The following is a 22,926-nucleotide window of genomic DNA, read 5'->3' as shown; positions in this document are numbered from 1 at the left end:
AAGTATAGCCCTATTTTTCTTCAGCACAGACTATTGCACATCTTGCATCCTTCCTTTGACTTCTATCAGCTAAGTCTAAGGAAAAATAATCTTTGAAAACAAAGCCTGCTGAAGAAGTTTGAATTCATGTCAAAGACACTTAGAAGTCTGAGTAGAGAAGTCTCTACTCTTATTTGGAAGATTAAGGACTTGGTAAGATGAATTTTTTAGGCAACTACTCTTCATTTTTTGGACTTGTAACTCAATACTGCAGCTGTTAGTAAACAGCTTGCTGGAGGTAATCAAATAGCATGTAGTTTATGGTGGAAGTCAACCACTTTTTTTTACAGTATGAGATCTGAGATCTGAGGCAGCTTGGTGGAGGCATCTCCACTGCTCAACGTGAAAAGAAATTCAACATACAAACTTTATTCCTTTAACTCAGAGCCTATTCCCAGATCTCAGTGGCAGAACAAATCACATTTGTACCAGTTGTATGCTGGAAGCTTAGTTCATAGGAAGATGGCAAAACTAAACCTTGGTCCATCCTCTTAGAGGGATACCAGAGTACTCATGTCCAATTCCTCTGAATTTTCATTCACAGCTGTATGGGAACTGTTGAATCACAGCCTGAACCACTGATTGAGCACCTGGGGAAAGGACCCAGTCAGCTCTGGGAGTACAGGTGAAGGTAATTCATCTGTGCAACCAGAAGGGCTGGAGCCTGGCTCTACCTCTTTCAGAACTCATTTAAGGGCTGATTGTCTGTGAGGAAGGATCTCTTTCTGGAGATTCCTCCCTGGTGAAGCTTTTCCCCTGTGAACCTAGAATCTCCTAATACAGGTGAGTAATTTTCCCTTCCTGTATAGCACCTTTCTATTGTGCCAGCCCTTCCATCATCACGCCTTTGTTGTAACGCCTTTCCCATTGTATTGATCTGTCCAATTGCTAGTAATAGCAATTGGTAATCAACTTTTGCAATAGTAATCAAAAGCAATAGTAATCAACTTTTGATGTCTTTTTCCATCTTTAGATGGGCCAAAATGAGATTTAATTCAGTGTATTTCAGATATCTCTTCTCTGGGCATGAAGTTCTTTTGACCAGCAGTAAGAATAGGCAACTGAAAAGGCCACATACCTGCACAGCTGAACTATTTTGAATGGATTGTGCTCTCATGTACTTGTTTTAATAGTACTCTAAAGACTATTTCCTAGATAGCAGAAAAGATTAGCTTCCTTTCAGTCATGGTGTTCTCATCTCCTCATTGACTCACATGCAAGGCAGTTTATGCCAAGATATCTAAAAAGACCGGACAACTGTGCTTGGAAGGATGAAGATAGTTGGGGTAGCGATCTCAAAGATCCAGTGAGGAAAACCTGATTGAGAGAAGCCTGAAGATAACTGAATGCAGGAAAGATACTGTCCTCAGAAAAACCTGCTAGTAGCCTTATTCCAGCACAACCTACTCAGCATTCCTACATCCTGAAATAGTCCTTGACTAGCTACAGGCCAAAACAAAGCAATGATTAATTTAAAGATCCTATAACAATCTAATCTCGTAAGTCTGGGAAATACATTCATTTGCTTCTAACTATTTTTCTGGTAACCATAATCACTAGTCTGCTTACAATACTGAAACTAGATATGCAAGAGTCAAAACTTAACGTGCTTTAAAACCATGAAATTACTGTTTTGTGAAAAAGCACATATACCTGGGTCTTCACACTATACAGACACAGAGCTTTTCTTGCCTAAAAGACTATTTAAATGACCTTACACTATGAATGGGAGTAGTGACAACATTTTGCTTTTACTTTCCAACTGTCAAAGTACATAGCGTCTGTTATTCAGGCTGTGGGAAGAGACCATCAGCAAATTTGTCTCAACTTCCATAACCAGGCCAATTGTCTACTATGTCTAGAGTTTATACTATAAACACCTGTGAGATCCAAAGCACTGCTGGTTAACTACTTCTGGCATTGTCCAGAAGGCGCTTAATCCTGCTGCCCTGATTGCAGAAGAGCCAGCCAGCAGAGCGAACAGAAACCTTCTTTTTCTTTATGAGTCTTCTAAGCATGGACCTAGTGTAGAGCTCTTATTTCCATGCTATGGAGCAACTACACCAGAGTTTAACCCTAAAATCTGGGTTCTCTATATATAGATGATATTTGGTCTATACAGACTGACTGAAAGTGCTACTCAGTGTAGCATGCAACAGTGCCACAGCATTTCTGACCGTGAGTCTGAGCTCTAACTTTTTTTAACCATGCGGAAAGGTTGAAGTGCTTTAAATCCCTGAGTTTTGAGGGACTTAGCTCCATGTGACTAGAAAATGCATAGGATGTCTCAGACCACCTCTGTTGGTCCTCTTGTGCAACAGGAGGTGAGAAAGTTGAAGTGTACTTCAACTGTCTGGCCTGATCAATGATCAAGGATAAGGTGCACTGGGATCAAGAGTATGAAGGCTTAGGCTTTCCCCACCCCTCTTTTTTATCAGAAGAGATTACAGTAAGTCCAGTCTTGGGTTCAGGACCGTGTGTTCTCATTTCTACAGTACCCCACTTTCCAAATCCCCCATAATCTCCAGGGCAACTCCTTATTAGCTAGAAGGAATGAAGGCTCGTTTTCCTCTTTTCTCTCCAAGGCAGCAGGCATTGGTAAGTAACCAATTCTATGGTTTCAGGCACAAAAATTTGAAGAAAGAAAATTTATCTCACAATAGTTCTTTACAGGCAATAGATCTCTGGTCCTTGTGCCATTTTAGGGACAAAGGTCATGCTCTACCTGTGAGATCTTCTAAGATTATATTTTTTTTGTCTTAAGTTTGCCTAAGAAACACATATGTATATGCTTTTGAGGTAATTGTGAAATCAGCATTAGTAAGGTAACATGCTGACACTTTCCAAGCAGAAATAGAGTGGAACCAACTGCTCTGAGATCTGTACTTAGTTAACCACCATTAGTTCACTCCTGACATTTGCTTTCCCACAGTGCAGCTTTTGCCTGGTCTGCAGATGTGAGGCAGTGAGTTCATAGTTGGAAGCATTATGTCCCATCTTTCTTCAGCTCAGCAAGAAGTGTGTGTTGTGCAGGACTTAGCATCCAGAAAGAGGCTTAAGTGCAAGACCTGAGCAGCAACAGCTGAGTGCAGCCATGTACAAACCACATCACTTATTAATCTGATGCCCTGGGAGATGCGAGACTTTAAGAACAAACTATACTGCTGACTCAGTTATGTAAAGAGAAGTAAAATCCCAGAGTTAACAGCCACAGCTTTTCGCAGAATCCTCTTTAGAGCCAGATGTGTCTAAAGCAGAATCTACATTCTCACTTTAGCTTTTGGAGTACCTTTTGGAGCCTAGCAGTTCAAGTGCCCTCTGTTTGCCTGAGAAGCACTCTGCTATCAGCTGGGAAAGCATGAGGCCCCAGTAATTTACATCCAGGAAGTACAGCACTCAGACTGTGTTACAGTCTATTTCTGAACCCGCCTCATGAAACCTATTCAACTCAGGCCTTTCTGTATACTAAAATAGAAAGTCCATTATGATAAGAAAATGTACGATGTCTGATATTTCCGTCCCTTCATCAGGAACATAGTGACACCATGATGCTGCTTTGTCAGAAAACAAAAGTCAAGCTTTTGTGTACGCTTTATTTCAGGTTTTCTCCTTGAAAACTCCCTGTCCAGAAGGTGTACCGGCCACACACAAAGACAGAACATATTCAGCCCTCTGAAGTTCTGAAGAATCGTAAACGTAGTTAACATAATGAACTTTGTTACTGGTTGTCCTACTAGATAATATAGCGTGATATCCTCACCAAATACACTTGTACTGGCATTACATTAATGGGAAATTATCTCCAAGTATGTTCAAAGATCTAGAACAAAAGCCCAACTTAGAATTGCCCAAAGAAAACCAGAATGTGATCATTTAGCAGTTTAGAGAGTACAGCCAGCAGTAAGAATTTTTAAATATTGATGTTTTTTTTATGATAACTTATTACAGCAGTTGTATCACCAAGAGCAAAGAGCAAATATATATCTGAACTTAACTAAGCTTAAGATTAGCATCGCGCCGATGGTGGTTCTGCTGGAGCTCTCCTACCAGGTTCCTGATAAACACATTACCTTGAACCCCTTGAACTGAGCACTGCATGTGCACGTGGGCAATACTGAGACTTCCGTGAGCAACCACCAGCAGGGCCATGAGCAGTGAAACAAAAGTAGATCTTTAATGCTTCTGCATTTCAGAGCAAGCACGGAGGAAAAAAAGCAGCAAGCAAAAGCACGTACCATTTCGTTGATGGGGCAGGAAGCCAACCTCTTTTCCTTAAGTAAAAGGAAGCTTTATAAGCGTAATAGCAAAACAAAAACAATTAGATAACGTTCATGTTAAAGCTACAGCTTGTTCCCTCTCCCTGGTTTAAATAAATCAACGAGCAGAAAAGCATGCTGGGAACAAAGGGAGGAAGTGAAGTGGTTAGAAAAGAATTTGCTGTAAAGGGCTGGTGGTAGTTTTGGTTTTGGTTTGGTGAGGCAAGAAGGGTAACGTTTCTGAAGAAGCTGATGAAAAATATATTTGTAATTTACCATTTATAATTTAGTTTCTTTTTTTTTTTTTCCCCCTCTACGTAAAGCTGCACTTTCAATATTAGGGATTTTCTCTCTCTGGCTGTATTGTGAGTTAAAGTGAGCAGAGATTTGCAGCTGTATGAGTAACAAAATGCTTTGAGTATAGTATTTTTCACCTACTGGTGTAGTACTTGTTGGTAGTCTGGATCCTGGTTTCTTCTCTTTCCCTAGAATCTGTCTTGTCTTTCTAAAATGCTTTCTGCTGTGCTGTAGTCACCTATGTGCAATCCTTTGCACAAATTCAGTGAGTCATGCTTCAAACTCTGCTTTTCTTCCTGCTCCAACAGGGATTTGCTTTCTACATATACTGGGCTGCTGCTGCTCTTTCCTTTTTTTCTCTCCTGTTCTCCATCAACATTGCTGAAATGTTGCAACAGGCTTTGAGGTCTGGGAAGGTATTAAATTCACCTACGTGTTCTCTTTAATGCCTGGACCTCACATCTTGGAAATGGTTTTGCACTTCTCAGTTTGCACATCTGAAAGCTTTTCTGTACTGTATGATTTCAGAATAATGTACACCTTGCTAGAGTAAACTATAGCTAAAATGGAGTAGTATAGCGTGTCCTCACTAAAAGGGTGCAACCTGCCCTGAACCTTGGCTTGCTAAAGCATACAGCCTCTACTAATTGCTGTTGTTTTCATTGCTGCTGTAAACTATACATTAATTGGGTAAAGCTAACTTACACTGTAATTGTGGCATTATTTAGCAGTGCGGATAGACTTTTAAGGAAGCTGAGGATTAAATTTCTGATTTTGCCATGAGCTTTGAATGAACATGAAAAAGAAACAGCTTGCTCTGTGTGGAATTCCTTCACATTTGGCTCTGTCTCCTGAGAGCTGCTCCTTGGCATTTAAGTGAAGCTGTGACCTTCAGCTCTTATAGTGCCAGTCAGGGTGCTCTTACGCCTGGAGGAAGGTAATGTTCTTACAATGAAGGGAAGGAAAGCCAGGCTTCCATCCCAGGTACTTGCATTAACCTCTGAGTGCTTCTCTGAGGAGTTCCCCCTTCAGAAATCTGGCCTCGAGCTATTACTTTTTCAAGAGAAAGAGGAAAATGCTGTGATTCTTCCCTGCCTGTTGGGTGTCAGTGCTATGCACCTCACCCAGATGCATTGACTTTGGGGTGCAAGAGCACATGCCCTCAGAGGCTTTGTTAAAGATAACTTCTCCTTAATGACTGCTTCTGTTTAATACTCGTAAATTGAAATATTGCTGACGCTCTTTCCCCATAAAAAATGACCTGAGAATTTTGAGGCTTTTTTTTATATTGCCTCAAACAATTAGAAAAAAACCCAACTTTTTAAATGGATTTGTGCCCCCTTTCTTGCTAGTAATTTTTTGCCAAAAGAAAAAGCAGAGCAGAGTCATGAACAAAGTAAAGGTTGAGTTGTTCACATATATAGAATTTATACCTGCATCTTTCATATTCACCAGCAAATTAAGATGTGCAGTATGTAGAGTATATATAGAAAAAGTTTAATTTTTTGCTTTGTTACTCTCACAAAAGGTGGGATAAAAAGAGATTTTATAACTAATCATAAAGTTGTGGCACAGTATGAGCATCAACTGTCCAAATATTCCATCTCCCCGCAGCAAATAGCAAAGGATGTAAATAAATGAAGAGGAAGCATTAGTTCAGTGCACAGTTTTCTCTGTTGTAGCTCCGAGACTTGGATCCTGATAGCATGAGTCTGTGCAAAATGTGAGCTCACTTTATTGGTAGGGTTTTTGAATTTCAGTTTTCTTAATTCTATAAAATTAATAGTTCTTTACTGCTCTGCTATATATATATATTTTTTCTGTCTGTTGTAGACAAATAAAATGCAGAGGGAAATAAATAATCTCATTGGGTTCCTCAGAGGAGGCACTGAGCAGGATGACGGGCTATGGCTTGGAAGAGCAGCACACGTTTTGCCAGGTCTCACTTACAGCTTGATTGCTGGTTAATCTCTCTGCTATCCTCTCCTCTGTTCCAGCTGTAGATCGATGCACAAGCAAGAGCTTGGAGGGGCTCCATCTGTATAGCTGTGAAAACTGTGCTTTAAAAATGTTTAATAATTAAAAAGAAGGCATTATAGCCAGCTTCTGTGATTTTAGCTAGGGACTATGGTCCTGTTGTACTAAATATGGCCAAAAAGCTTGTGCATCTACTGATCTAGTGTATAGTAATATTTTACTGAACTATAAAATCTGCCTCTGGTGTTGTAGAACCAAATGATGGCTCGTTTTCTGGAACTCTGTTTTCACCTTCAGTCTGAATGGGAGCCTGGCACTGGTGTTCTGTGCACTGTATCTTTAAATAGTCAAAACTGATAAGAAAACAGCCTCAGCATGGATGGACGTCAGGTTTCCAGTTCCAGTCTATGGCAACAGGGAGTGTTCAGGTGGTTGCTTTCGCTTGGGCTTTTATTATGGCTGTGATTTTTTTGTATGCCTTTGTGAGCTCAGACTTGCTCCTTCCATAACAGAGAGCCAACTCCTGGGCTGTTGGCTTTAAGAGTACACAGTGTGACAAGAGCAGTGCATTTGGATCCGAGCATTGCAGCAAATTAAGTCTGTTTTACCACTTGCTGTGCTTCTCTGCAGAAGCAGGAAGCTCAGTACTTTGGAAAGTGTAGGCAAAAGAGATTTGCTTACCTTCTGTCCACGCAAAGGAGGGGCCAGCACAGCTTATTTGCTTCACTGCTTTACAACTCCAAGGGGGTGTTGAAGGGTTGGTGCTTCCCCAGCTCCCACGGCAGGACTGAGCCCCGAATCATCGGTGTGTGGCTTTAATAAACAGGCAACACTGCACCCAGGTAACCCTTGAACCTGCGTTGCAACAGGTTCAAAGGTAAAAATTATTCCTGATCAAATATAAAGAGCAATTTTGGCTGGTTAGAGATGTTAAACATACAGCTCTTGTGCAACAGCTTTCGAAGAGGGCAGCACACTGTGAAAGTGAACCCCAGCCCTGCAAGAGCTGCACACTTGGATTTTCAATAGGCTCTTATTGATTGTGAGTACACATGGAGCACAGAGTGAGTGTCATTTTGCAGAGACAAGGTACCTCCTGCATTTCACGTAGAGTTTGCAAACATATCCTTACATTTTTCCCTATTGCTCTGTGGAGGTGCTCCTTCTCTAGCATGTCTGACTGCTGAGGAATGGGTTTCCCTTGCAGCTCAAGTGGTCCACAAATAACTATGTTCCTTTATGGCAGGAGCTCTGAGCACGGTTAGGATACACAGGGGACTAGTTATCTTACCATTATATTATCTTTGCTTCTAAAGATGTGCAAATAATATTTACTTGCTGAACAAAGAAGGGCAGTTTGCCCATGATGCTAGGCTAGGCTAGTTCAACAGGGATTTCTATTCATTTAACCATTTGTATTTATTTATTTTCTTGTCTCCCTCCTATAAAGGGTACTGTGCTTAACGCTGATGGAAAACAGGCTATGAGGTACTGGCACTGAGCAGCTACGTGAAGCTTCTTGGCTTCACTTCCTGAGGCTGCAGCCTTTGGAAGAGGTTTGCAGCTCAGGATCTGAAACCCAAAGCTAAAAATTCCAAAGTTCTTTAATATTGTCAGGACTGGTCAAGATCACAAAGCTTTTGTTGTTTTAGGTCTGGTTTGACTAGGCCTGAAATTTAACTTATGCATAGTATTTGAATTATAGCATATTACTACTTTTTACTTGAGATCCCAAGTATCCTTGACTGGGGTGGGGGAACTGCCCACACCAGTACACGTTAACACAAGTGGAAGCACCTGTGCCAGGAGTACCAGAATCAGGCTCCCATCAGTGCTGCACCAATTATCCACCTACGCCTTCTGAACTGCAATATCCTCTAAGTTTTTAGACAATGACAGTTTTGGGAAGGATAAAAGAATGAGTGGGATTACTCCAAGCTCGGTGTAAAGAGATAATACTGGTGTTCAGGTCTCTTGGCTCTGGTCTGTGGTGCCTCCTGAATGAGGGAAACAACTGATTTAATTCTGCATGAGGTATGCAGTAGATCTTTTAAAAAAAAAAAAAAAAGAAGAAAAAGAAAAATTAGTTGGGTAGATCCTTGTATTCAATATAAGTGGTATTGCCTCATTGTCTTGAAAGAGCTAGAATTAGTGACACTGTGTTTTTGGCTCTAGATGTATCTTAACTTGCATACAGATGCACGGTGGAAGCACAGCAAGGAGATTTGAGGAGACAACAAAACCAGGTATGTGAGATACCTGTATGTGCTAAGCTGTAACTTCTGTCTTCCTGGTGCATAAAGTATGTGACTTTTTATCTTGCTTTAACAAAAAATTAATAAGTTGTAGTGTTTTGTCACCTTTCACCCATAAAGTTTCTTCCTGAAGAATGAAAACTAATAGTTTATTGCTAAAACAAGAGCTGAGAGTAGTAGGCATTTCTGAGCAATGAGTTTGTCATCTCTGAGACGGGTAGGTTGGGCTCTTGAGTAAGTCTCAGTCTTGCTAATGGTGGTAGGCCTTTTCCTGTTTCTTTTGAAAGCAGGTGTGAGAAAACATTTACCCATGCCCTGAAAAATACATGGGTTTATGTTCTGTATTGCAGACTTGTTTGTATACATTATCTGTGTTCCCTGTTGTTTCCAAATGAGTGATGTCTTAGTTTGTGATCTCAGTGACTAGAACACACAACCAATGACATAAAAGAGGCTGTAACAGTTGTGGAAATATCACCTATGTCCCAGTTTTGAAAAGGAGGAGCTCAAGGTAGAACTAGTCAGAATTAACAAAAGCTGTTTTTCCAGGAGGTGGGGAAAAAATCACTTACCAATATTTTCATGAATGGAAATTAAATTAATTTCTTCCTCAAGACTATTCTGAAGAAAACTGATGACAAATGACAGGAAGAATTCTTTATAGACCAGCAAGGATCACAAATATTATCAAGTTAAGAATTTCTTAGAAAATAGATTTCTAATTTAAATGGAGCAGGGTGTGGTTCAAAATATTTATTCAAAATTAGTAATTTTTGACAAAAATGTCTGCATTTAGTGTGTTTTTTTAAGTACATGACAATCCAAATTTTCTTTGGCTGACTTTTGTAGGTGATAGAAAGCTTAATATTTTGCTTCCTTGGTTTAAATTAATTTTCTCTGCTTATCTGAAGGTTGACTAGTCGCATTACCATTTCTTTCAAATATCACACAAGCAATTTAATCATTTACCCTTTGTGCAAACTTGGCACTTGAGTGATGAAGAACGTATGCCAAGAGGAAATAAAATTTGCAAGGAGTGTGTGTGTGCCAGCTTGCTTACAGCTCTGCTACCAACAGAGGGATTTGCAAGACTACTGTAGATACCAGTAGATAGAGTATCCCTGAATGCTGATCAAAAGTGATTCTTGCTGAAGTTGTGCAACCAATCTAAGCTGTAAAGACTGGAGCTAAAGGTCATTACTACACAAAGCTGGAGTTTAGTCACTCTTCCAGGTAATATATAAGAAACCTTTTTTTTATTGGTCTTGTGAAATTTACTCAAACGCAATAGTCTATCAAGTGATAAACATGAAACAAACTCTAACCCTTCAGTCTAAACAATGGCCCTGACATTTGTTAAGTTTGGCCACAGTATTTTAAAAGTCATTCTTACTGTGTTAAACGTTTTGTGTAAAAGGGATGGATTACATGGTGAATTAATGACTGCTTATGTCTGAATGCTTACAATTACTCTGGTGCCCAAGATCAGCCACAGTCTTGTTTTATTTTCTAGTACTGATGCTGTATGATACTGAAGGATCTCACTGAAATTATGATTTTCATGTTACTGTGACAATCTTGCACTCTTTTTTCTTCATGCAGAGCTCCAGTGGCATATCCCAAAAACTGTTGATTATTTTAGAGCCAGACCAGTGGCACTTATGATAACTGTAGATATTAAATAAATATGCACAAGTATGAATTAAATTGAGTCACTATGGAGGAACTGGAACTACTGGATTTGTACCTTGACTTGCAGACTCTGAGAATTCCACATAGCTCTATTTGGTATCAAAATCTGTACTATGAGATTAACTCTTCTTAGCTTAGACCTGAAAAATATTTGGTACAGATTGCTTTTATTCCATTTAATGGGAATCATAGATGGAAAAAGGAAGGAAACCTATCTCTGCATAATCTCCAGTGCAGTAATACCATGCTTATCTCAAAAGCATTAAATGCTGCATATTGCACGTTAACTCCAGAGATCATCCTGCATACATTCTGCCTGGCTGAATGGTTGGGACAGCAAGGCTGTGATGAAAGTCTGTGGACAGATAGAGTTATCAGGTCTTTTCTTCCTTTAAAGGTTAACGATATAATGGGGACTGCTCAAACATAAAGTGGGCAAACACAATGGATACTGATGAGCTCAGATCCAGCTGGCAGCAATAGCTGAAGGTTTCCTGGTATTAACTCCTGATGAAAATGAGAATCACCTTCTACAGTTGAGGTTTTGATGATATTTTGAAGCTCAACACAGGTTTGTTATGGCCACCCAGACCTTGGCTTCTGCATCAACTTCTTTAGACCTTTAAATCAAATCCTGAGAAATAATCCAAGAAATGAAGATTCAAATTCATTTGTTCAGCTCTTCTCAGAGTTTGGCTTTGTTATTTTGCCTAATAATTTACCTCTAAAAATTGCTGCATTTAACCTCTCCTATTGCTAGGATAAAGCATGGGCAAGAGAAACAGTCGTGACAGTTTAAGAACAGAGACTTTGCCAAGTGACTATGAAGTAAAATAAAGAAGCAAATTGTTCTTAGTGACTTTAGACTTCGAACGTTATTAGTCCATAGATTCAAAGGCAGTAATATCTGATGTATAATATTTAGACGAGGAAAGTTTAAAGACCACTTGGAATGCCTCTACGTGTCACAGTGATGTAACTTATTGAATCAAATGAGGTATGGATAGGGATTACGATTCCATAGAATCATAGAATATCCTGAGTTGGATCACTGAGGAGCATAGAATCATCTAATGGCTTAGGTTGGAGGAGACCTTTAAAGATCGTGTGGATCCAACCCCCCAACCATGAGAAGGGTTGCCACCCACCAGATCAGACTGCCCAGGAAAAAATCCAATCTGGCCTCATATCTCCAGAAGTGGGGCATCCACAGCTTCTCTAGGCAGCCTGCTTCAGCGCCTCACTACCCTCTGAATAAAAAATTGCTTCCCAACACTTAACCTAAATCTCCCTTCTTTTAGTTTAAAGCCATTCCCCTTGTCTTGTTACTATCAGACTGTGTAAGAAGTTGGTCCTCCTCCTGTTTGTAAGCTCCCTTCAAGTACTGGAAGGCTGCAATGAGGTCTCCCTGGAACCTTCTCTTCTATACACTGAGCAAGCCCACTCACTTGGACTTTCTTCATAGGAGAGGTGCTCCAGCCCTTTGTTCATCTTCATGGCCCTCCTCTGGACCCACTCCAACAGCTCTGGATTGAGTCCAACTCCTGGCTCTGCAAAGTACCACCCAAAATTCAAAATCTTTGTCTGAGAGCTCTGTCCAGACACTCCTTGAATTCCAGTAGCTCGGTGCATTGACCACTGCCATCTGGTATTGGCATGACCTTTAATTTCCAAGATAATCATGTATTTCTTTAGAAATCTGTTGAAATGGATTGTTGGAGCTAAATTTTAGAATATTTTTCATATCCTTGTTGTGCAAGATCACAAAAGGAGACATTGCTTTTAACTGTGTAACTAAACTTTAATTAACCCTTCCATTTTTGAAAGTGCTTATTCCTGTACTTGTATTTTGGTACCTAAAAGGAGGTTCAGAAATCTAGAGATAATAATTGAGGTTGTTTCAATAGCACAGGGCATTTTTCATGATTTTACAGATGAAGAACAGTCGTATTCAACTTTGTGTCAGTTGAAGCTATTGATCTTGAAGAAGTAGTTTGTTTGAATAAAAGTAGGTGTGCATTGGTGTTTAGAGAAGTTTGTCAAGAAAAAATGTAGTGATATTCAAACTTAGGCAATCAGTACTTCCTATGAAGGAGTTGTAACCCCTGGGTCATGTTTAGTTAGGGTTTGGAATGAGGTGAGTAAATGACCTTGTCTACCTGATTAATCCATGTACAATGGATGAGTGTGTGACATGCCCTAATGTAGATCTGTGCCATTTGTACTGCAATCAGAACAGTTGACTTTTCTTGAAAACTTTTCTTAGAAGATTTCAGGCTTTACCTAGGCCTGATGCCCATGTTTTTTTTCTGCTGCCTATTCCAGGGAAGCTCGGTCATATTTTATTTGTTACATATTCTGTAACTATCTCACATGAATCAAAATAAAATAAGACTGTCACAACCAGTAAATTATGTTGGATTTGCTCTCCAATGAAAGACAAGCAGTGCTAAGAACCTTATTAAAAAGAAGAAAAAAACTTACAGAAAGAGGAGGAAAGTACAGGATAAGCAGAATGTGGGAGAATGGAAAATAAATGTATGTTGGCTGTAAAAAGTAAAGCAACCTATTTTGCCTTGGTAGTTGGTATTTTCATGACCTTTGTCACTGATGGTATTGGACTACGTGTGAGCTCTTGATTGTGTAAAAGTTTAAAGGTCAGAAAAATGATATGGGCAGGAAAAAAAAAGTCAGAAGGTGTTTGGAGCAGCCACTGGTAGCTCCTTTTTGAGGGACGCAGCTGGTACCCTGAGCAACACATAGGACACTGAGTGCCACCTACTACTTTTCCTGGACCATTTGCTGGTACCTGGAGGTGTTTACCTAGGTTGCCTGGGGATTTGGAACTTCCTTATCTGCTCTGATTAAGCAAAAATCCTTGGTTAATTAGGATTATTTATTTAAAATCTGGTGACACCAGAGAAGCTGAACCAGCAGAATAAAAAGAGGAATAGGAGGCATGTGTCTCAGGTTCAAATGTACTGCAACTTGGAAACAACACAGTCTTAGTGTGCCCTTTAGTACCAACTTTACCTGCCTTTTGCTTATGCTGATTCTGCCTGTGATGCAAAGAAGCCTCCTAGTGCCTTCATCTGTCATGTCCAGCAGGCAAGTATTTCAGCCCTTTTAGGCCAGATTGTCCAGGAGCAGCTGAGATGGACTTCGATGTCCTGTGGTTTGCTTTTTTCCCAGTCCAGTGATTCTGGGGTTCTTCTACTTGAGTGTGATGCTTGGACCAATGACTTCCCCGTCTCAGTGGGAAGTGCTGCAGTGAGGGAAGGTTTTGCCTAATAGCTGGCCTGGCTACATCCATCACCCTTGGCAAGATGCAGCTTGACTGCTGCTTTCGTGTATACGCTGAAATACTGTGTTCCTTTTACAAGCTTTTCTGGAGGGATGCATCTGGAAGGTAGCTATTCTTCTCAGGAGCTAAGAGGAATTCATGTGGGAGCTCTGTCTCCTCTGATACATTTCTTTGGCTTCTGAGCTCACGGATTACTGTGATGGACAAATCTGAGCATGATATTCAAATATTTTCTGTCAAAGATACCGACATCTTCCACTGTTAAATCTTTTGCTTGCTTTCTTCTAAGTTTGAAATCACATATCTAAACTGAAAGATAACAAGTCTTTTCCCACTGTTACAGTTTGAGATTGATGCATTCTGAAGTACAGAGTTTCTGGTTGCTGAAATTATGTCTAGTATTCATAGGCAGACATTAAAATTTAAGTTGTGCTTTTATACCCAAAATATCACAGCCCAAATTAGATACATATTTTTAAACCTTTAGCTTTTTAAAAACCTTTGGCTTCCTAATAAATTTTGCACATACATTAAAAAAAGTAATAATAAATAAACAAGGTTTAATCAAGTTAAATGGTGGTTAAGTTAAACAACATTTTGTGAGCTAACTTCCTGGTCTGTTTCCAAGTCAAGGAGAAGAGCCTTGAGTGAGAACAGTGAGAATAGTAGAAAGACAAAACTGTATTTTAAAGAGAGGGGGGAAAAAAAAAAAAGAGGGAAAGAAGAGGAGCAACCTTTCCCTCTCAAAAGCTTTTCACTTCTACTTGAGCACATTAGAGCTCCAGCTGAAATGCTCTGGTCTGTGATTTTTCCATCTCCAAATGTGAAGTACTGTCGTTCAGCTTTTCATGCAATGAGGAGTTAGTTACAGACTTACCTTGGGGTAAGTCTGTTCTCATCACAGTGCAGGTTCCCTCAGTGTAGGCTGAACTTTTAACCTGGGCTGCAGTTTGTGTGCTTCATCTTGTTGGGAAAAGGGAAGGGAGGAACAAATTTTCCCCGGAAATGGCGTCACTGACTCTAAATTCATCCTGAGATCTGCTGCTCATCTGCAGTGGCCAAAGACACGCTGGTCGTGCTGCACATATTGCTGCAATGAGCTGAGAAATGTGGGGTGAGGAGGATGTGGGGACTACAGCTTCCGTGGGTGCTCAGCCCCAGCTTGCTGTGTGTGAACGTGGTGCTCCTGCCACTTCTCGCTGCTTTTGATGTGTGACGCTTTGGGCCTGAGCCAGATCTGGAAGCCTATTGCTTGTGCTATGAAGCTGTTGTTTTCTGTTAGGAAGTGGGAGGGAAGGGGATTTGTTTGTCTGTCATTTGTAACAAGCGGAAAGTACTTAATAGTGGGTCGGGGCAAGATGTGCTCTTCAGCTACCCTGAGCTCTGGAGCTGTAGGTGGCTGCAGGCTGGGCTTCTTACAAAGAGCTGACTTCTCTCTGGGGTGCTTCCTACAAAGCAGTTTCTAGAAACAATCAGTGCTAGAGCAAACCTAACAAGCAAGAAGGCAGATACAGCTGAGTGGAATTTGCATTATTTTAATTCCAGTCTTGGTGCTTTCCAGCTGAGTTTATTTTGTTTTGTTTGCTTCCTAAAGTGACTTGCCGCAGTTGATACAAATCTGAGAAATGCTTTAATTGACTATCAGCATGCTGTCTGCAGCCCTGCTTGCATACAACCCAGGACAGTGCTTCAGGCTCTCCTCTTGCTGCCTGCAGTTCCTTTCAAGTGTGAGCAGTGATTTCATACACAGCACAGTGCACAGTTAAGATTCACTGCTGTACTGTGGGATCCTCCTGTTCTCTAGGCCACTAAGAGCCCCTGAGTGTTGATTCTCCTTTGGCACACAGCCTGCTCCTTCCTTAACTTCTCAGATCTAACACCTGCTGTTGTATGGCTTGTCCCAGGGGTGTGCCTTGAGCTTTGCTTATCCAGCTGTATGTAGCTTTAAATGAATTGGCTAAGACTGCAGTCACAGCATTTTGGCTGGCTCTATAGAAATCCAAAGAATGTGCTTCCCGGTAGAATTATTCAAGAGTAAGGTGAGTGCTAGAAAATATTCCTGTAACAGCACATCTCTGCTTATAACTGCTAAAATCCAGCTTGAAACCTTCCTGGAGGCAGTAACCACATTCAAGAAGAGCCAGTGTCTATATTGGGAATGTAATCTGTCTCTCTGATTGCAGGAGCATGCTGTAAATGCTATACAATCTATAAATGTCTAAGCATCATCATCAGTGAGAAATAGATCATTAGTTATATTAATGAATATTTGGCAGATCAGTTCAGTGCTCCGTGAAGACTAAAAACTACTTGGCCATAATAAGCAGAATCTGCTCCATATGCTGCATAGACTGCTCAAAAATGTTTTGTCCCATCGTAGCACCTTGTTCTGCATGCGATTCCAAACTTACTCAGCCCATGGTGAGGAGCACAGGTGATTGAGACTTCCTCCTGATAGCAGCCACATACCATACTTCATTTTAAACACCCACGTACTGTTGTAATACCTTTGGTGTAAGTAGTATCATTATTTCATATGAATGTCATACTTCCAGATCCCAGTTTGTTGTCCGAATGTCCAAAGAGGTGGTCTCAAACTCAAAGATAAAGTAGAAACTGATGTAAAAGGTGTTCAGCTTCACCGTCTCAGGGAGAACCCAGGGCACTGGAGATCTTGACAGGTGCTGGGAACAGTGAGTCTTTCTTTACTTTCCTTTATTTCTGTTTCATTCAAAGCTGGTGTACGCTGGTGCTTTTAATTTTTTTTTTCTTCAGGTTAAGTTTTTGCAAGAAGCTGCATTAGGAAATACCTCTGTAACACCTAGCTAGATTTCATCTCATTTGAATACTCTAATACTCTTTATCTCTTCATTTTGCAATTCTTTTTTTTTTTTTTTAAACAAACAACAACAAAAAAGCCCCTATGATATTTGTCTGAGATGATGAGGTACATCCAGTCAGTACTGTTGATGGCTTCACTTAGTTCTGTGCAGTCACCAGTGTGGTATATACTGTTAGTACTATTACTACTTCATTATTTAGATTTAAAAAATAGCATCTGTGTTGTTGCTGGATCATCTTTTTTTCATGTGGATCCGATGCTATTTGCTTTCGTCCAGTCTTGCAGTAAGTCAACATAGTCTTCAAAAATACGTATACAAATAAGTATAAATTGATTCTTAGCTCTTTATATGGCATTTTAACCAGTTCGCATGCTTCACAATTTGTTGTGCTTGATAGTGGTCATTTATCTGATGTTTATTTCTGCTCTTTCCAAATGTCCAGGCATAAATAGTTCTCACAAGAGTTAGGGTTTCTCTTCATCCTCTTTCTTTTACTCATCTTCAGTCCCAAAAAGCAAATGATAGCATAATAGCAAAGTGATAGCATAATAGTAAGTGTAAGGCAAGAATGATATGTGGAAGTAGATATTCTAGAAAATATATTAATCATACATACAACCATAAAAATCTTAGCATCAATTAAGAAGCTTATTACAAGAGAACAAACCACACCAGAGAGAGCAGAAGAGATCAAAAATATCATTAAAGCCTTCATCCTATGGCAGAACAGAGTTGTTACCATCAGCTATGTATCTTTGTCCAAACACATAAAGCAAGCAACAGTTTTTTTGATTTCAAGTTATTTTGTTGCAGTTTTTGTGTTTTCAGTCACTCACCTCTTTCAATACAGTATCACTGTTGTTTCTGTCATCTCCTTAGCACTGCTGCTAGCTTCTTGTGCTTTGCTGCTCAGTTGCTTACTCACCCATCTTTTATACTGACAGCTACACCCTCACATAATAATAACTTGTTTTTATGCAGTGCATTCACCTTAGTGATTTACCCAACCTACTCATAAGATTGCAAACCAGAAAACACTCCTTTCACAGGACCCTGCCTGCCAGCAGGCTCTCTAGACTGTTAGTGGGATGTTTTATGAGATTACAAGATCCCCTCCAGTATGGCTTCTAAGATCTGGAGCAAGCTAGTGAAGAATTTGTCTGAATTTTTTTCCCCCCATTAAATTGGACTGATTGGGAAAGGATTTTCTGAATGAAGCCGCTTTTACAGTAATGGTTCTTTAACACTTTTCTGTAGACTTTTCGGATATTGAAACTTCTCTAATGAAAGTTTGGTACTCAGAGTTAAAATACTGTTTACAACAGTGTGTCAAAGGTAAATAACTGTTCATCGAAAGGACTTGTGTGACTTTTGGTGTCAGTGGTTTGTAGCTCATTGGGGGGTGTTGCTGCAGTGTTTTAATGAGGATGTAATAAGTTCTTAGAAAGGATGCCCAACAGCCACTAACTCAGCTGTGCCTGCTCCCGGTTATGTTGCAGGGAGTGATGTGCCATTCCCTCTGCACTGTCACTAGGTTGCTGCAAATGGTTTAATGGGTCATGCTTCTAGGGAAGAATGGTTAACTTTCAGCTTGCAATGTTTTTGTTTGCTTGATTACTTTCATTCCTTAGCAACTTTTTCCCAAGTAAATTGATTTCACTTTTTTTTTTTTTTTTTTTTTTTTAAATCAGAAGCTGCTTAGGGACAAAATTGTTCAACACTGAGTAACTGGACATACGTTTTGGTAGAGACATATAAAGGAGGACAAGAAGTTCTATTGCTGATTGATGGGAGTTAGATAACACCTAATTCTCTGTTGTTACTTCTGTTTGTCATCTGTTGCATTTTCTACCTATTCTGCAAGTGCTTTCCTTTCAGTGTGTCCTCTTCTAAAAACAACATCAGGCCAAAGCCATTGAAATTTGGTCTTCAATACAAGTATTATTCCAATAATGCAAAGAATGCCAGTGTTTTGATGGAAATTAGACAAGTATCTGTGGGTTAAAAATGAGGGAATTATTTCCCTGTTGTATCCTACCCTAGGATAACAGTAGTAAACCTCAGCCCTGCCAGAGGGAATGAGGTGGTGTGGGCATTTTCATTTGCCCAACAACTGAAGACATTTGCTCAGTTCATTGCTGAAGATTCAAACTTGCCACCAGACGACTGAGTCACAGAGCTGGGATTTATAAGTAAGCTGTATTGGCTGATCTGTGTATGTGGCTAACTGACTGACTGTTGTTCTTGAGCAGAGAAGAGTAGGCAGTCACCTGCAATTTATGCTAGACCTGGTAATTTTTCCACTGTGCAGTAACTGGTTTAGCTAACAGTCAAAGGTTTATCATGGAACTTGTTCGTGATATTATGAAGTACAAAAATAACTGTAAGCTGTGAATAGAACCAAACTGATTTGTGAGACAAAAGCCAGAACCAAGTGACAATTGGGATGAGTGAAGGTTACAGGACGATTCAGAGTTGCACAACAAAGAAACTTTTGCTTTTTATTTTATGACACAAAAAACTGTCATCTTGTCATCTCTCTAGGATACATTTTTTGGCCTTCGGATTGTGGTTTCCCATTGTTTTTGTGATCAGATAGCAACACCACACAACATCCTTCTCAGCCACTTATATCAAAATTGTCTTTCATCCATCATGGTTAGAAGAACTACATAAGAGTCTGAAGTATTTGGCTGGACTTGTGCTGTGCTGCTTGGACACTCACCTGAAGCTGCTGTGTATGGGTAAGCAGATAAAATATGGATCTGTGCAAAACCAGCTCAGTTAACATTTGTTAAGGTCAGATACAATATAGAAGATGTGTTCCTTCAGCACAAGAACTTCAAGTACGTATTGTCTGTTGCTAGAAGTTCCAGTTCAAATACAGTTTTCCTTTATCATCTGGATTTGACTTTGTTAAATATACAACATTATTAAATAAGATGGAAAATGAGCATGACCAGTTATTCTATTGAGTATTATATGTCTAGTTGATATTGTTTAACTAAGTGAAGTGGGATAATTTCTGCTCCTAGTTACATGAGCATTTCAAAGACAAAGCAACCTGTCTCTCCAGCTGGAAGATGTTGAATTACACATGCTCTGTGCACATGCAATCATTTAGCTGTAGGTGCTTAACTGTACTACTTAAATTGAAGGCTTAGTCATCCTAGGTTTCCTTTGTCATCAACAGGAAAGAATAGACATCTGCACAGAGGTCAACTGCATCTGGTTTGCCTTGTGGATGGACCCACAGCTCCCTAGTTGTATAAGGAGATGAGATCATGTATTCCAATTTTCCTAGTATGCATCAGCAGGAATGCATTAAGGGAGCAAAGCAAGGTTAAATCACCTTGATTTCGTCAGGTTTGTAACTCTTAGCATTTCTTACCTGGGAATGTAAAACTGAGTGTAATGCACAGCACTTCTCTGATACTATGGAGAATTGAAATGGGATAGTGTTGAGCCTGTTGCTTGCTTTCTTAGACCAATTTTGGTTTTTAGCTGTAAAGAAATGTTTTCTGGTTTGTGATGGTTAATATTCATGTGGGTAATAAACACTTGGCCAAAGGTTGATTCCCTGTGGACTTTCCAAAACTGTGGGTTTGGTCCTTGTCAGATGTTTAAAGGAGGGCTTATACCTGGATCTTGCAGAAAGCATGTGATGTTTACAAACAGGAAATGTTCTTCTCTGGGCCAGGATGCAGCTGAGGCAGTGCGTTGTTAGTGAGTACTGAAAACTGCTTGGTGATAAACACTGCAACCATCCTCATTGCAATTTGCTGTGTGTACATATTACATTACTTTACACTCTTCAGTAGCATAGTGCAGGTCAGAAGGCTCAGCAAGGATTACTGCGTGACAAAAACTGATGCAATTCCAACCTAAACGATTCTATAATTCCTCTATCCATCTTTGACTCTATAAGGAGCATATTATGCTGCTTCTATGATCTTCATGCAAAATACCCAGTATCTTAAAAAGGCAAATTATTCACAGAGCAAAAAACTCTGAATTTAAATGGTTTTGTGATTCAGTTGTCAGAATATCTCCTATTAGGATGTCTGTACTCAGGACTGTTTCATAGCATTCTGCATAGGAGCTCTGTAGGAATCTATTAAGTCACAGGTTTTGAGAGCTGTGATCCTGAAGATCTTCTTAGTTAGATTCCAAGCTGCTTATATCATCTTTAAAATACATATATATTGTCTTTGGCTGTATTACCTTAGAAAGACATAGAATTCTGCAATAGATATTATGTAGGTGCAGTTCTGCAATTCAGCAATAGATGCCCCAGCACCAGGCCACAGAGTCTAGGTAAATTATGCATAAGACAGTGATCTTTTGTCAGACTTGTTGCTGGTGTGGTACTTGGCCTCAAGACTGTGCTGGTAACATCTACTGCTTTCCATTTGCTTGGTGCATCCTAACAACCTGCAGGAGGAGGACATCGGTCTACTTACTGTAAATTAGCATTTTGCTCTTACCTGGGAGGAGGGACGTGTTCACATGTGAAGCCTGGAGCATAATAACCCTTGACCTAGGTCACTCCCATGCATTACATTATGGGACTGCACATTGAGTACTTTGAGAGAACAGTGCAGATCAAAACAGCAACTTTGTCCTTCCTGAACTTCCCAAGAGGAACACAAATCAGAATATATGAGTAAAACTGAAAGATCAAAAAGAAGGCAGAAAAATCCTGATGAAGGTGCACTTATCTGCCTGTCAGACTGTTTAGCACCAAGACAAAATAAATCATTGGTAAAGAAGGCAGAAACTACATAGTTGCAACAAAGGGGGTTGCAGTCAGAAAACCCCAGGTTGTTGAAGCTAGAGTTGAGCCTATCAAGAGTATTGGGTGAGGTGTGTGTACCTGCCAGCATGCTGATCTCATGAGTGGAGCACAGAAGGAGTCTGCACTGCTTCCCCATGGCTTTTCCAGTCACTGCTCTGTGACTGAGCTCTTTGTGTCAGGCTGAGACTATTTCTGCTTAAGAGCGTTGGCCAGTGCACACTGTAATGAGGTGATCTGTACACCCTCCAGACACCAGACTAATAGAAATAAAGCATGTACCTGTGAAGGATGTGTCCATTCTCTGGGAAATCTCTGGAGGTGGCAGTTACTTCAGGACTCTCGGGTGCTTTCATAGATGTTTTCAATAATATTGGACATCAAAACTAGAATGTTTTTCTTGAGTAGTTGGGTATGTGTGTGAGGTCAGGCTTTGTTGCTGTTGCTTTTACACATTGAAAAAATCTGTGTGTTTTATTTTTCCCCTCAGAAGTTTGGAAAAAAAGCAGGGAATTGACTTAAAAACTCCCATAGAGGAAGAAATACCCTCTTCTGTATTTTTTAGTAACAGGAAAGTATTCTCTTGCAAAACGGGGAAGTGCTAAATTTCAAGATACTGATGGAGTTCTGGGATTTTAACACAGCATTGCCAAAATTGCACCCCCTCAAAAAATTAATAAAAAAAAAAAAAAAAAAAAAAAGTTCTAATAAATTACAACTTTAAAAAAACCAACACATTTCTGAAAATAAGTTTTCCTCCACAAAAGGCGAGTGGGAGAAAAGAGGAGAAGATGAATGAAGCTATTTCTAGTTTGTCTTTGTCTTGTTTGCAGATGTTTTTGTGCTGGTTAAAGTTGCTACTCACTGTCACTCATGGAGATGCTTTTTCTATCACTTGATTTGGTTTGTTATTCTGTCAGAAATTATTCTTCTTTGCTGCAAAGAGAAGCCTTCTGCTGCCAGTCTCTTGCATGAGGCTCTATACTCATCTTGCATTGCATCCAGACGGTTTGCTTGCAAGAATGAATAATGGATGAATTGTTGGTGGCAGTGTTTAGCTGCCGCCAAAATAATTCCTTTCCTATCAACAGAATCAACTGGCCTTCAGCACACCATACATGTTTACCTACTCAGTAATAGCTCAGCGAATTTCCAGGGACAAGTCTGTGATTAAATTCTGTACATAAATGTTTGCCTTGCAGTGACAAACCATTTAATTAAATCCAGGTAATATAAGCACCAATCAATAGCTCTGTTTGTTCTCTGTCAAATTGGAACTGTATGTGCTTCTTCACCTCCTCTCTCTACTTGCAATGCTTGGTTTTGATCTATAGCTCTTCGGATGTCAAGTCTGCTATGCAAGAAGTTAAATAGTTCTGCTCAGTGGGAAACTCTTCTTTGCTGTCCAGCATTTTAATTTCAGTAGCAATGAAGTAATCTAATTTTTTTATTGTGTGCTTGTTGATCA

At 39.9% G+C, this 22,926-nt stretch overlaps 1 protein-coding gene and 1 long non-coding RNA gene across 5 annotated transcripts in view; one reads left to right on the top strand and one right to left on the bottom strand.

Moving 5' to 3' along the window:
• ACSL5 (acyl-CoA synthetase long chain family member 5) overlaps positions 1-14,850 on the bottom strand; it is a 28,076-nt gene extending 13,226 nt beyond the window's left edge. Inside the window, exons 1-2 of one of the 3 annotated variants that reach the window (XM_090145505.1) lie at positions 14,698-14,850; positions 7,251-7,424 (exon numbers count right to left, since the gene is read on the bottom strand). The gene's annotated coding sequence lies outside the window, so the exon portion shown is untranslated. Of the gene's footprint in view, positions 1-4,274; positions 4,438-7,250; positions 7,574-14,697 lie in introns of those variants that run through there. The other 2 variants (XM_090145506.1, XM_031597475.2) reach the window with 2 other exon arrangements.
• Positions 603-20,287, top strand: LOC116231620 (uncharacterized). 2 transcript variants are annotated; one of them, XR_004167506.2, is made up of 4 exons: positions 603-822; positions 8,745-8,815; positions 19,208-19,407; positions 19,857-20,286. It is a non-coding gene; the product is annotated as an uncharacterized LOC116231620 (long non-coding RNA). The 2 variants fall into 2 exon arrangements; XR_016468851.1 differs by lacking the exon at positions 603-822 and adding an exon at positions 6,435-6,531 and having other exon boundaries at positions 19,857-20,287.
• The last annotated feature ends 2,639 nt before the right edge of the window (positions 20,288-22,926 follow it).

This window comes from Phasianus colchicus, chromosome 8 (genome assembly GCF_987193195.1).
Source record: "Phasianus colchicus chromosome 8, bPhaCol1.hap1.1, whole genome shotgun sequence".
Classification (NCBI taxonomy): domain Eukaryota; kingdom Metazoa; phylum Chordata; class Aves; order Galliformes; family Phasianidae; genus Phasianus; species Phasianus colchicus.
This window is presented reverse-complemented; position numbering and strand designations above follow the sequence as displayed.